A 7,036-nucleotide genomic window follows, 5' to 3' on the forward strand; every position below is an offset into this window, starting at 1 on the left:
CATATTTAGCTCATGATGTGCATTCATCATTTGACTTAAGGTATCCAGCTACATATTTGAGATTCTTTCAAACTCAATTGTCTTTTCCTTTAGGCTATTGGTAAGATTTTTCTTGTCATCTTCTAGCATAGCCTTGTCTTTGATGGCTCTTTTCTTCTATTCAGTTACTTCACAAAGCATTATGGCTTGTGATTCTTGTTCAAGCTTGAGTATTCTTATTTGTTCTACTTGAGCTTTGTTTTTCTCCATCAATTCTGCTATTGCTGCATCAAACTCTTTGGAATCTCCATTAGTAAACACTTTTTTGGCATCAATCTCCTTGTAGTGTGTGTCATTTTCAGCTATGGCTATATCCTTCCTTCTTTTTAAGGATTTTCTCAATTCTTCTATGGCTTCCTCCAAGTTGTCTAGAGCAAGTTGTACATCAATCACCTAATTCTCTATAATCTTCCCAAGTTTGAAGACTTCCATCATCAGATCTTTTCTCTAAGTTGTTAGGCTTCTCCTTGTAACAACTCAGCTCTAGTTACAATTGTTGGAATAATCAAATGGGAAGTATACTTCTGAGGGGGGGGGTGAATCAACAGTATCACACTTTTTATTCTTAAAAATTTTTAACTGAAAATAAACTACATACATGTAAACATATCAAACAACTATAAAGTAAGCACATGAAACACAACACATAACACCAAATTTGGTAACCCAAAAACCCTCCAAAATGAGAAGGTAAAACTGGGGTGGGGATGATACCCACAAAATTACTGCAACAATAATGTTTGACCACTTCTGATAGTATACCCTATGAAAGGCCTACCCTATTAAAGGCTTTAAACTATGTCAATAGTGAATTGGTTAAAGGATTTACAAACACTTTACATGAAGTGTCAGCCTATTAAAGGATTTTATCACCTCTTCAAAGGATCTACAAACTAGTTGTTAAGCTAATCTATCAACATAAGATTTTCCTTCTAATACAATTGCTAGAGGGTATTAGACTAATAAACCCGATAGCTTACAATCCTTGATTGCTGAATTTAGGCACTTGAACTTCTCATTATGATCTTGATCCTCTGAGATCTGGTATCTATTTGATTCCCTTGCTCTATTCTAATCAACTGAATACTGCAGTGCTACTCTATTCCTCTGAGTCTTTTACTCTTCCCACTAAATTTTGCTATATTTTACCCAAACACTACTCTCATCCATGCATACAATGGGTTTTCATACTCTTTTTAAATATTCAAAGACTTAGGGTTAGGTATGGATCCACGATCCATATTGAATCTTTAATTCTTGCTCATTCCTTGCACTTTTCTTATTGGTTGCATGCCTTCTCCATTTTTCTTATTGGTTGCATGTTGATTGCATAGAAAATGTAAAAGATTCATTGTTATCTTTAATATCCTTCAAGATCCTTCCATGTCAGCTCAAAAAATGGTTTACATATTAGTTTGTGAAGGCACAAACACATATGCTAATTTCTATGTTACTCAGCACATTCTAGATTACTGATGCTTGGCACATGTATGATTCTAGTTTGCTCGACACCTATTGCATTCTAGCTTGCTCATCATCAACTGTGACTTGACACTTGATCTTCACTCAACACTTGAAGATTGTTCGACACCTAAAGATCACTCAGCACCTATTATAATTCTATCTCGATACATACTGTAGCTCGACATATATAGTGTACTTGACTTCTATATGAAAATTAGTTAATTGTATTGACACTCAATTATCAAAACCATTTTGAGACCAACAACAATTTTTACCAAGATAGCAGTAGCTAATTATTCAAAAGAAGAATAGGATATCCTTGAGACAAATTCCAAAAGGATTGATAAAGACCAAGTAATGAAGCTATAAATTATTCAAAGGAAATTTGAGAATCTTCAAATGAAGGAAAATTATTGCAGATTTTAGCTCAAGGATCTCTAGTTTGATAAATCAGTGCAAATCAAATGGAAAAGATTATGAGGAGCAAAGAATAATGTAAAAGATATTGAATTTTTTTCCTCCAAAATATGATGATCTTGTGATGACCATTGAAGAGGCAAAAGACCTCACTACTTTGACAATGGATGAGTTGATGTGTACTCTTCAAACCCATGAGCATTGGATTAATAGATCAACAATATCTTCCTAAAAGAAAGCCTTTAGAGCTCAATCCAATATGAGAAGTAGGGGGAGAGGAAGAAATGGCTCTATTAGATGCTCTAGAGTTAGAGGTTGTGGAAACTCTCTACAAAGAAATAATGGAGGAGAAAACTTAGTATGAGAAGGCAACCAAGAAAAGAAAGCAACTTTCATAATAGCTATAGAGGAGGAAAGAAAAATTACAAATCAAATAAGAGAAATGTGAAGTGCAATTATAGCCACATTTTTGGGCATTATGCAAGTGAATGCTATAAAAAGTAAGGTCATAAGTCAAGGTGGAGTGAAAATTTGGTTGAAGCAAACAATCCCACAACCTTCATCATGTATGACATTAGTGAAGAAGGTAGCCCCGAGGTATGGTATTTGGATAGTGGTTGGAGTTTCACATGAGTGGTAATGAAAATTTATTTTAATTTATTGATAAGAATTTAAAATATTAAATCAAAATGGAAAACAATGAAACAATTCCAATTATGGACAAAGGATCTATAATGGTCCACACCAAGCAAGGTGAAAAGAGAGAAATCCAAAATGTTTATTTTTCCCCGAGCATGAAGCATAATTTGATGAGTGTTGGACAACTCATTCAAGATGGTTACAAAGTGTTGATGGAAAATGAAAAGTGTGTTATTCATGAGAAATATGCGAGTAAGAAGATTCTAGTAGTAGTCCAAATGACAGGAAACTAGATGTTCCCCTTGAGGATAGAGACATGTTTCTCTTCTCAAATTGTTGTTGCACCTCCCAAGAATGCATGTATGGTAGTGCATCAACAATCAACTCTAAAGAGAATGATTGAAGACCCCTCCAAGCTATGGCATCTCAAGTATTGACATCTTGGTTTTTTTGGTGTAAATTAATTATCTAAGAAAAGAATGGTAGATTTTTTTCTAATATTGTAGAATCATGTGACAAGTGTGAGGCTTGTATTTTGGGTAAGCAACATAGGCTTTCCTTTAATTATGGTAATTCTAGAAGGGAAAGGGCACCATTAGAGCTTATTCATTATGATTTAATTGATCCTATTAAAACCATTTCTATTGGGTGGAGTAATTATTTTATGACATTCATAAATGATTTCAGCCGTAGGATATGGGTGTATTTCTTGAAAAGTGAATCTAATGCATTTGATAAGTTTGTAGAGTTTAAAGTCCAAGCTGAAAAGGAATGTGGAAATTATGTAAAAGTCCTAAGATTAGATATAGTGGGGAGTATACCTCTAATTCTTTTCTAAATTTTTGTAGGAAAAATAGCATCAAGAAGGAGCTTATAGCCAGCTATACTCCACAACAAAATGGAGTGGTTGAGAGGAAGAATAGATCAATTATTAAGATGGAAAGAAGAATTATGAAATAAAAAGGAATCCCAACTAAATATTGGGGAGAGGTTGTAGCAAAAAAAATATACTTGATAAACATGTTTCCTACAATGGCAATCCATGACAAGATTCCTCTTGAGGCTTGGGCAAGACATAGATGGACAATTGAGAACTTGAGAGTGTTTGGGTGTGTAGCATATGCACACATGCCAAAGGAACAAAGATAAAAGTTGGATGATAAAGTGTGAAGTGCATCTTCACAAGTTAAAGTTTGGAATTCAAGGCTTATATATTTTATAATCCAATCAACAAGAAGATCATCTTTGCAAGAGATGTGGAATTTCTTAAAATTTAGTCATGGGATGGCTCGATGGATGAATCTTCAAGAACTTCAAGTAAACTATGAATTATTGATGAAGAAGATAAAGTTGGTGATAATCAAAATGAAGGAGCAATAAATATTGATAGCTCTATATAGAGACAAAAAAGGTAAGCAACCTCAAACATGCAGAGAATCAACTCCTAGTAGCTCTAGATAGCTCCAAATTGGTATGCAAAATACTAGTAGCAGCAATACTAAAAAAATTGATCCCACTCTCACCTCCTTATTGCCAATAATGACTAAGAGTCTAAGGGAGATATATCAAGATGAAAGGTATGATGAAGACTATGATGAGAGTGTTAATTTTGTATTATTTTCTCATAGTAATCCAATATATTTTGAAGAATCCATAAAAGAAAAAAAATGGTGTAATGTCATTGATGAGGAAATAGATGCTATAGAGAGAAATGAAATATGAGATTTAACCAATTTACCTCCCAAGAAACAAGTTATTGGAGTAAAATGGGTATACAGAACCAAGTGCAATGTTGAAGGACAGGTAAATAGGCATAAGACATGATTAGTAGTTAAGGGGTATAAACAATAGTATGATAGAGATAATTATGAGATGTATGCCCCAATTTCAAGAATTGAAACCATGCTTGTTGTCATAGCAATTGTAGCTCAACACAAATGGAAGGTATATCAAATAGATGTGAAGTCTTCCCTCTTGAATGGAATGTTGAAAGAAGAGGTGTATGTGGAGCAACCACCTAGTTATGAAGTTCTAGGTGAGGAACATGAGGTGTATAGGTTGAAGAGATCCCTTTATGGGATCAAGCAAGCTCCATGGACATGGTATAACAAAATTGACTCATATTTGATGAGCAATGGCTTTAGCTAAAGCATTGGTGATCCAAATCTTTACATCAAGGCTGAAAATGGAAAGGTTTTGGTTGTTGTCTTATATGTAGATGACTTAATTTTTACTAGAAATGATAATTTTCTAATTGGCAAGTTTAAAGAGGCCATGAAGAGTGAATTTGAGATTACAAACTTAAGTCTCTTGAAATAATTTCTAGGCATAGAAGTAGAACAAATTCATGATGGCATTTTTATCTCTCAAGAAAAGTATGCAAATCAATCTTGGAGAGATTTAAAATGCAAAAAAGTAATGCATCCCCAACACCAACACCCATAGGTTTGAAGTTGAGCAAGGAAGATTACAACAACAATATGAATCCAAATTTCTACAAGAGTTTAGTTGAAAGCCTAATGTATTTGACTACAACTCAACTTGATATTATGCATGTAGTTAGTTTGATTTCCAAATTCATGGAAGCTCTGAAGGATTCCCATCAACAAGTGGGAAATAGGATCCTAAGTTAGGTGAATTTCACCAAGGGATTTGGCATTTTGTATATTGTTGATAATGAATTTAGTCTAGTTGGTTACATTGATAGTGATTGGGCTAGACATCTAGATGATAGGAAGAGCACTTTCGGTTATATGTTTCATATGGACTTGGGTGCAATTTCATGGGCATCCAAGAAGCAACTAATTGTTGCTCAATCTACAGCAGAGGCTGAATAGATAGTAGCAAATGCAACATGTCAAGCTATTTGGCTAAGAAGAATCTTGGAAAATTTGAATGAAATTAAAGAGGATGGAATCACAATCTATTGTGACCCCATTTCCCCAATTGCATTGACAAAGAATCTAGTCTTTCATGGGAGAAGTAAGCACATTGAGATCAGATATCATTTCATTAGAGAGCTAGTAAATGGATAAATCAAAATAGAATATTGTAAGTCTGAGCAACAACTAGCAAACATTTTCACTAAGCCATTGGGCATAGCAAGTTATGTGCACCTAAGAAGGAGTCTTGGCATAGTTGAGTTGGATCAGTGGTCTATTATTTATCAACTCAAGACAAAGGGGGAGTGTTAAAATTTTAATATAATTTTATTGTCCCTAGAGACCTGTGTTCATTCACCTGGTAGAAGCCAACAGTAAGAAGCATTTAACTTGATAGGTGAATTCAAATTTTGAAATGAGAGGGAAAATTTTGTGTAGAGAGAAAAATAATGGAATGTCTTCCATTTCATAGAGAGATAGAGTAGAGAGAAGAGAATAGAAGAATAAAGTTGTAGAGTAGCAACAACAGAGGAATGTCAAAGTGTGCAACAACACGTTGGATCTCTCTTTGTAGTTTGTAAGTGAATGATTGCTTATTGAAGTAGTGATTGCTCCAAGCTTATTGTATGCAACCTTTTATAGCTGCAAGCTTAGTTTCACCATCAGATGTAGTAGTAAATTCTTTAATTTTTTTGAGTTTGTATTTTATGTTCTAGATTTGTGATGTTTTGATTTAGTTTAATAGAAGAAGAAAGAAAGAAAATTTTTCCATCTTTTGTTGTTGCATTATTTTCTTCTTCTTTCATATCTATTTTGTTGTGTATTTTGATAGTTGGGAAACAAAAAGTTGCAAGTCTTTGTTCTTGCCTTCATGCTTTAATGGTGGATAATCTAGACTATTAGTCAGTTGTCATCTAGCTCGATCCTTTTGTAAACAGAGCCCTTCATCCTAGCTAAGTCATTGTCTTGCTACTATGTTAACTGAGTCTCTTCCACCAAATAGTGTTGACCGAGTTCACTCGATCACTATGTTAACCGAGCTATCTTGGTCCTTACTTTGACTGACTTCTTTGAGCTCACTAAGTTCCTTTGTTAACAAAATTGAGTCAGTTTAGTGTTGACTGAGTTGTTCTTAGTACTAACCGAGTGTCAGTATCAGTGTTGACTATCCATACTCAATTGTTTCTCTTGTCAAGCTTATTGATCCTATTGGTTAGTCATCTCCCCGAGTTCACAAAATTAGAATTTTTTTTTGTTAATTTTTTGACAATTTTTTGAAATATGTCATAGAAAAAATGAAATAACCAAACAACATTTTTTCCTACTTACTCAAATACAAATGATAGTCAATAAGCCAAAATATGATGCTAGAAACATAAAGAGATAAGAAATTTGTAATAATCCACGCTTTACATAGAGCTTTTATGTTGGAAATTCTTTTGCCGAAGTGGGAAATACAATACCAACTAGTGGTGGTAAATGCCAGATTACCCATTGATATTATTTAAACAACATATGCACATGTTGGGGATACAACCAATTGTTTCTCAAATAGGTCATTGCTAATTGTTTTCAATTTCTTTCATCCAAATTCT

This window comes from Cupressus sempervirens, chromosome 3, assembly GCF_028749045.1.
Source record: "Cupressus sempervirens isolate cs-2001-9-10 chromosome 3, ASM2874904v1, whole genome shotgun sequence".
NCBI classification, from domain to species: Eukaryota; Viridiplantae; Streptophyta; class Pinopsida; order Cupressales; family Cupressaceae; genus Cupressus; species Cupressus sempervirens.